Source organism: Suricata suricatta, chromosome 9, assembly GCF_006229205.1.
Source record: "Suricata suricatta isolate VVHF042 chromosome 9, meerkat_22Aug2017_6uvM2_HiC, whole genome shotgun sequence".
NCBI classification, from domain to species: domain Eukaryota; kingdom Metazoa; phylum Chordata; class Mammalia; order Carnivora; family Herpestidae; genus Suricata; species Suricata suricatta.
The window spans coordinates 118,862,999-118,871,681 of NC_043708.1; the positions used below are offsets into that span (position 1 = coordinate 118,862,999).

At 41.0% G+C, this 8,683-nt stretch overlaps 1 long non-coding RNA gene across 2 annotated transcripts in view; it reads right to left on the reverse strand.

Annotated features, from left to right (window-relative positions):
* Nucleotides 1-8,573, reverse strand: part of LOC115302517 — a 22,963-nt gene extending 14,390 nt beyond the window's left edge. Inside the window, exons 1-3 of one of the 2 annotated variants that reach the window (XR_003913514.1) lie at nt 8,478-8,573; nt 6,327-6,551; nt 5,970-6,047 (exon numbers count right to left, since the gene is read on the reverse strand). This is a non-coding gene — a long non-coding RNA (uncharacterized LOC115302517). The remainder of the gene's footprint in view (nt 1-5,969; nt 6,048-6,326; nt 6,552-8,477) is intronic. The other variant, XR_003913515.1, reaches the window with a different exon arrangement.
* Between the last annotated feature and the right edge of the window lie 110 nt (nt 8,574-8,683).

Genomic DNA, 8,683 nt, shown 5'->3' on the forward strand with positions numbered 1-8,683 from the left:
AGAACCAGGGGGAGCGGAGGAGGGAGAGAGAGTTGGGGAGAGAGAGGGATGCAAAACTTGAGAGACTATTGAATGCTGAGAATGAACTGAGGGTTGAGGGGGAAGGGGGAGGGGGGAAAAGAGGTGGTGGTGATGGTGGAGGGCACTTAAGGGGAAGAGCACTGGGTGTTGTATGGAAAACAATTTGACAATAAAATATGGAAAAAAAGAATAATTTTCATAGTACATCTTTTATCTCATTGTTAAGATGTTCTATCTTTCCATTTCTAAATTTATAGATGCTGCTTTAAAATCTCTGTCATTAGGTCTCTCTTGTTTTCCTGCTAGACCTATGAGTGCAAACATATGGTTTCTGTCCTTCTCTGCCTGGCTTACTTCACTCAGCATGACACCCTCAAGGTCCATCCACTTTCCTACAAAGAGCCATATGTCATTCCCTCTCATTGCCATGTAGTACTCCATCATGAATATATACCACATCTTCTTGATCCATTCGTCAGGTGATGGGGGGGAGCGGAGGAGGGAGAGAGAGTTGGGGAGAGAGAGGGATGCAAAACTTGAGAGACTATTGAATGCTGTGAATGAACTGAGGGTTGAAGGGGAAGGCGGAGGGGGGAAAAGAGGTGGTGGTGATGGTGGAGGGCACTTAAGGGGAAGAGCACTGGGTGTTGTATGGAAAACAATTTGACAATAAAATATTATGGGGAAAAAAATAAAATAAAATCTGTCAGATTGTTCCATTGGTTATATCATCTTGGTCCAAACCTTTTCTACTTTTCAAAGAGCTGCTTCATGCATGCATTATCTCAAGGTTTGAATAGTTGCATTCAGTGAGTGAGGCAGAGCAGTATGCATTCAGTTCATCTTACTCAGAACTACAACTCCTCATAAATATATTTGACTCCAAATCTGTGGTCTGTGTCTAAAGGTTGACTCTCTTCATGAAAGGAGTTTTGCCTGTAGGTGAGGGAATGACAGTCCTTCAAGTGGATCCATTGAGAAACATATGATTTTGTTAGCTCCAAGCCTTCTACAAACACAATATGCTGTATTCCAAGTATACAAATGAACCTTCATTGACCTTCATTGACCTACTTTCTGTGACATCAGTGCTCCTTCTTGCTACAGGGCCTCACTCAGCACATGACATTCCCCAGGCTGACCTACTACACACCTCTACATCTTCTGTGATGAAATAAAATACCAGAAACTTATCAAAAACCTTTGCTTTTTCTGTTTCAGTCATGCAGCACTGCCCTACCCTAAAAGTTGGACACATCCTCATTGGTAGTCTTGTGAGCCTCTCCATTAGAGATATTGTGATCTTATATTGTGATTTTTCAAAGTTTCTGCCTCAGAAGATAGGGAGCTCCTAGCTGCAAACCTGTGTGGTTTCCAGGTCTCTTATTCGATGGAGAATAGGTATTGTAAATAACTAAGGTATAAAGGAGAGGAGGAGAGGATATATGGAGAAGAAGGACAGAGAAAGACTAAATGGCACCACCAGTAAAAGAATTTTTCAAGCCAAGAAACTGACCTTCTTTTATTATAATCCTTCCAAACTTGCTATTATAAGTTCTATTTTATCTGCTGGTCCATTTACAGATCTGCATTCCTACTTATGCCACAGAATAGATACTGGCCTACATAATATTAAACCAGTTAAACCACAGGGACCTTCTTACTGGGCATCCAACTTCAAGTCTCAAGTACTCAACTATCCCTAGTGAGATCTTTATGAAACATTAATCTTATTGTTTGACTCTTCTATTGACATTCATTTACCTGCTTCCTTTGGGTCTTAGAATAAAGACGAGTTATCATTCTGTGGCTCTTGAGGCCATTTGTGGTCTTTCCATCCTGATATTCATCTCCATCTCCCTGACTCCCTATGCACTTTATGCTCAAGCTATTCTGAAATACCTTATGGGTTAGCTTCCTGGGGATATAGTAATAAATTGCCACCAACAGTGTGGCTTAAAACAACAGAAATTTATTATCTCAGTTCAGGAAGCCAGAAGTCTGAAATCATGGTGTCAGCATGGTTGGTTCCTTCTGGAGGCACTGGGGGAGAGTCTGTTATAGTCTCCTCTCCTATACATGGTGGTTGCTGGCCATCTTCAACTTTCCTTGGCTTGTAGCTGCATCACACCAATCTCTGCCTGCATCTTCACATCCCTCCTTCACTCTGTGTGTGTGTAGGTGGGGTGGGGGGCCTCCACAGCTCCCTCTCCATAGAAGGACACCACTCACTGAATTTAGGGCTCACACTAGCACAGTTGGACCTTATGATAACTAATTACATATGTAAAGGCTCTATTTCCAAATATAGTCCCACTCTGAGTTTCTGAGTAGACATGAATTTTGGAAATACTATTCAATTCACTATACATTCTTTCCACTTAGTAAATTGTATTCACTTTGGCTTTAGGTTATTTGCATTAGTGGTTTCTTCTCCACTCTTGTTGGCCTTCAGCTTTTCTTCACTTTAACTTGTGGTTTTTTTAGAGTGATTTTACTTGCTTTGATGGTTAATTTTATGTGTCATTCTCACTGAGTCATGACGTTTCCAAATATTTGATCAAACAATATTTTGAGTCAGTCTTTGAGGATGTTCCTGGATGATGTTAACATTTGAATTGGTCTGTCTTAAGTAAAGAAGATTGTCCTTTCTAATGTGGGTGGGTCTCATCTAATCAGTTGAAGGCATGAGCAGGAAAAAAAAATGTTGACCTTGCCTTTAGTAAGAAAGATGCCTCCTGCCAGACTGCCTTTACATGGGACACCAATTTGTCCTATCTTCAGACATGAGTTGAAACAGTTCTTAAAACTATGCCATTGGCTCTCCTGTGTCTCTAGCATGCCAACTGTAGCTCTTGTGACTTATCATTCTTCATAACTGTGTGAGCCAATTCTTTATGATATAGTTGATATAGACATCAACATAGATATATCTCCCATTGATTCTGTTTCCCTGAAGAAACCTCTCTAACACACCCAGAAAAATTCCCTTACTCGCAAGAATTGTTTAAGTGTTCTTTCTGAGTATGAAGCTGTTCAAGGAGAAGTTAACATCCTACATTGTCTCTCTAACTGTGGTCAGTAACCACCCTCTAGACCATAAGTCCTTAGATGTAATAATTTTTTCATTGTCACTGTTAGATATTCAATTCCTAGCATATTCAGTATGTCTTTCTGAAACTGGCATGTTCAAATGTCTTCCAGAGACTTCTGCCTCTGGGAAGATGATGTAGACATACTTTTCCTAATTTTTCCCACTAAGTACAACTAAAAACCCTAGAAATGTTATGTTAAACAAACATAAGAAGGTTCCAGGAGGTGGACTGAGAAAATAATATGGCTGTGAATTATCTAGGAGAATTTCTTTACTGTACATATCCAAGGCTTGGAGATAAAGAAACTGGCAACCTAAAAACACCAATACATGAAAAGAGAAAAATAATAAAACAAAAAGCTTCTGTCTCTAGTCAAAGGTTCAGGAAAGAATAAGCCTAGCAAGACATAAAACTTTAAAACAATTACTCAGCTCCAGATGTATATAGTGGCCTCAGCACATCTACACCAGTAAAGGCTAAGGGGCTGGGGAAGTCTCGACTTCCACTCTCACCAAGCTGTAATGAGCTGCCGAATCCTCTCTCAACACCAGGCTGGTATCCATGAGAGCAGAATAGGGAATTGGGACTTGCATCTCCAGGGAATAATGAGTGCCTTTACCCTTATGGGGTCAGTGAGGTACCTGTGGGGAGCCTAGACTTCCACTCCCATCTGGTGGTGATGAGGTGTCCACCCCCTCTGAGGTGTATAAGAGTAGGCTTGGTGGAGAGTCAAAACTTCCACCAACACTCAGGCATAAGAAGGTCACTCCCCACTGGTATCAGTGGGGCCACATCAAGAACAGTGATGGTGTGGTTATCTCTACCGGACAGTGATTTTAGTGGAAGCCTACTGAGAAACCAGAAATCCCAACCCCACCCACAGTAATGAGGAGTCTCTTACCCACTTGATTGTTAATAGAAGCCTAGTAAGGGAATTGGACTTATATTCACTAGTTGTAGCAAGACAAATTCTCTCCCTTCCTCTACCTGAAGCATGTCAATCTAAAATAGAGGATTTAGGTAAGATCTAGACTCTCATAATATGCTACCCAATATAACCAGTTTTCATTTAAAAACTAGTAATTACACAAAGATTCAAGAAAATAAAAAGGTGAGTGAAAAAAGACAATCAACAGATGCTAACACTTAGATAATGTAGATGTTAAGATTACCTGACAAACATTTTAAATCAGTCATTATGGAAATGCTTCAGTGAAGAACTACAAACATGCTTGAAACTAAAGAAAAAAGTAGGAATTAGAATGTCTCAGTGAAGAAATAGAAGACATAAAGGAGAACCAAATGAAAACTTTATGAAACAAAATACAATAATCAAAATAAGGATAGGTAGGTAGAAAAAAAGAATCACTGAACTTGAAGATAAACAATGGTTATTACCCAATTGGAAAAACATAGAGAAAATATATTATTTAAAAAGTGATCAAAACTTCACAGGGTTGTGGAACCATAATAAAAATATGATATTTGTGTAATCACAATACTGGGGGGAAAGTAGAAAATGGCAAAATTGAGAAATAATTAAAATAATTATGAATTAAATTTTCCAAAATTTGGCAAAAGACATAAATTCACAGGTTCAAGAAGTTGAAAGAAATTCAAACTTGAATTTTTAAAAAAAATGTACATCAAGATCGAACACAGGCAAACTTCTGAGAATTCTGAGAAGTAATGGCAGAGAATAAAAATCTTAAAAGTAGCCAAAAAGTAGCAACACATTACCTGTGCAGGAAAAACAATTTGAATGACTACAGATGTTTCATCAAAAACATTAGAAGACAGAAGGAAGTGTCACAACATTTTTTAAGTTAAAAAAAAAAAAAAAGAGGTAGTTAATCTAGATTCTATATCCAGTGAAAATGACTTTTAGAAGTGAAGGATGGGGTGCCTGAGTGGCTCAGTCAGTTAAGCATCCGACTTTGGCTCAGGTCACAATATGTTTTGTGGGTTTGAGCCTGGCATCAGACTCTGTGCTGACAGCTCAGAGCATGGAGCCTGCTTTGGATTCTGTGTCTCCCTCTCTATTTGCCCCTCCCCCACTTGCACTCTGTCTCTCTCTCAAAAACAAATAAACACTAACAAGATAATTTTAAATAAGAAGTGAGAGATAAATAAAATTTTCTCAGGTGAAGAAAATTTAGCAGAATTTTTCAAAAGCACATTTTTCTTAAACGAAGGCTAAAATATGTTCTCTAATCAGAAAGAAAATGTTAAAAGAAATAACCTTAGGACATCATAAGAGAAGAACGAATGATGGAAAGAGTACAAAAAAGGGGGGAGCAGTAAAAACATACTTTCTCCTATTGAATTTCTAAATTATGTTTGACAGGAGAAACAAAAATAATGCCACTCTCTATGACACTGTCTTATATGGCGCTACATGTACATAAAAAAACATTTAAAATAACTATATATAAATGACATAGGCTAAGGCGATGTAAAGAAAGGGTAAGTGCCTATATTCTTGTTGGTGTGGGATGTTGGTAGTGGAGTAGACTGGGGATGGGGGGTATAGGGGAAATCTCTGCAGTTTCCCCTTGGTTTTGCTGTGACCCTAAAACTATTCTAAAATATTCTGTTTTTTAAGTTTATTTCTTTTTGAGAGAGTGTGTGTGTGTGAGTAGGGGGAAGGGCAGAGAGAGAAAACCCCAAGCAGGCCTCACACAGTCAGTGCAAAACAAATGCGGGGCTTGAAACCATGAACTCAGAAAGGCTCCTCCAAATCCTCTGCCCAAATAGGCCCCAACTTTTTTATTTCCATGTTCATCTTTGCATCGACCAATTTTTGCAAGAATCCTACTAAGTGGCCTAGTCAGAATCCCCCACCCTCCATACCTGATCACCCTCAGTCTGTGACTGGGCTCTTCATTCTCTGCCATCCCCCAGGTGATGTCAGATCCGTCTGAATCCTGTCTTCAGCAAGAATCAATCCTGTCAATCCAGTTTATCCAGAATCCCCTTCATCTAGGGTGTTTTCTATTAGTAATTTTCCATCCAGTTACCACCCACCCTACTCCTTGGCTATAAATTCCCACTTTTCCCCATGTCTGGAGTTGAGCTTCACCTCTCTCTCCTACTACAAAACCCCATTGACCCCTATACTGATTACAACATTGCCCTGAGTAGTGGGCCTTACCATTTTAAGAAGTGTCATGAATACTTTTTTCTTTAACAAAGGAAACTGGAATATACCTTATGCCTCAGAGAAATCCTGTATGGAGATATTTCCTGGGCTTTCGCACTCCGGTACCTGTCAGCCCCGGGCTGAGGGCCACCATAGAGGATGTGGCTGGCTATCTCAGGGCAGAATAGCTGAGGGAGCTGAGAAATGAAGCTTTTTGTAGAATTCTTAGAAAAATGTCCCAAAGCAAAGAATTCATCCAGAAGTCTCCATTCACATGCCCTCTTTAGCTTTATCTGCAAATATTATAACATGAGATTATTTCTTACTACCAAATTTTAAAGCTTTAATTTTTCCCTTGCTTTTCATATAACCTGTGAAGTACATGCTGTGTGCCAGCAACTGGGTTGAATTCTTGACTTAAATAATCCCTCTACTAGGGATAAAGCTGAGACCTGCAGGTCAGGGGCTTACTGGTGATGGCTCAGGGGGAACACAGGCAGAAGGAGTCTGCCTGTGGCTGAACTTCTGCCCTCTGATGTCCTCAACTTGTCATGTTCTTGTGCTTGTGCTCTTGTAATCTTAAGCTTTGATTTGCACTCCTCCAGGTGCCCATCTTCAGACTCAGCTCTGCCTTCACTGTAGACATCTGAAAACACTCCACCCCCAGGAAGTCTTCCTGGAGTCCAATCAGATGAACTTCTGTCTTCTTTTGGACATAGCTGGCATTCCCTACAGTGGTTATGTGTGCCCCATATCCCCTGCTGGTTACTATGAATCGAAGGGTGGAGCTCTCTGTGCATTTATTTCCTACTCCTCAGAGAGTACAGCAGTGCTCTGGAAATGTAGTTAAGTCTGCAATACAGATGCATTGCTGGAATAAAGTGTTAATGCTCAATGTTTGCATGTTAATAGGCATGTGGCTTGATCCTCCATTTCCAAGTGCTTGTACATGATTTGAAGCAATGTGTTGTTGAAAGGGTTTATTTGGGGGTGGGAGCTAACATATATAAAAGCTAGAAGACACCTTTAATATCCAATATTATGTCATTATTAAAAGGAAAAAAAAATAGCATCTCCATAACTAGAATGCTTTTATATCCATATTTTTGTCTCTTCAGCAAGCCATCTGCTTGCATAATTTCATTTCTATTCTACAGACACCCACAGGCAGCCTTCCACTAGAATCAAACTCCTGGCTTGTCCTGCCCTAGTTCTCAGGAAAGATCAAATGAAAAGCCTGCAGTTCTCCCTCAGTTAATCCTCAGAACCACTTTGAGGCTTGCTTTATTATCTAAAGCCAGATGCTTAAGGAAAACTTGTGACCTGCTTGCTGTTAAGGAGCTGGTGCAGACAGGCAGGATCCCAGAGCTCCTGACCATTTAGCTACATTGCTTTCTGTGGATACCACCTCCCTCTGCTCTCCCAGCCTCTACCTGTGTATATGGATCCTTTGCCACCTCCTCAAACACCCCACACTTTCTTCCCTCACTGGGTTACTGTGACAGAATCTGTGAGCCCTGGAAATTCCTCTCAGAAAGTTGCTATAGAAACTCCCGATGGGGGTGTTCAGTAGGATGCAGTGTGAATCCTCCTAGCTGATGCGCAGAGCCATGGAGCAGTGTGCGTGGCAGCTCCAAATCAAGCCTCTAGCATTTGTCACCCGACATGTGTCGTCCCAAAGGGTGGAGGGAGCCACCATGCTCCTTTTCTGTTTAACTCCAGCATTGAAAAGGGAACCTGACTTCCTCTGATCTTGGGCAAGGCAGAGAGCTCCTTGTGCCCAACCACCTCAGTTCCAAGCTGGTGAAACTGAAGCTGAGTGGTCACCAGCTGCTCAGGGTGTCAGAGATTACCACTAGTCAAAGATGAGAAGGGGGTCAACTCCCTCATGAAGTGCCAATGTGCCACATTGTCTCCATCAGCAGGAGGGTGTATAGGGGAGGAGCCTGCCCCTAGCTGGGTTTGGATGATAAGTTCCGATTCCTGCATCTCCTAAAAGCTGTCAGGTTCTTGCCAGAGAACTGACTTCAACGGTTCTCTGAGTTCACAGAGTTGGATTCACCAACGCCAAACTCATTGAAGGCTTGCTGCAGCCAGTAGCAGATCCCCAACTTTGTCATGGCTGTTTCTGGAGAAAGTGAGTGAATCTTGCTGCTCAGAGTAGCTAAGTCTAACAGAATCTTGAATGTGGAGACAAATGGCCTGAGCTCAAAGCCTACCTTGACTAGACTTTAGTTGTTCCCTCAGATTTTCCCATTTTCCATGGATCATAGTTATTTATAAAGTAGATTTGAGGATTCAAATCTTGTTCTCTTCAGTCATGTTGTTTAAGAGAAGTTACAACTGACCATGGCCAGGGGCCCCAGAGAACAATGGAAGCAAAGGTGTTCTAGTGGAGACACAGCTTCATGGCAACCTCAGAACT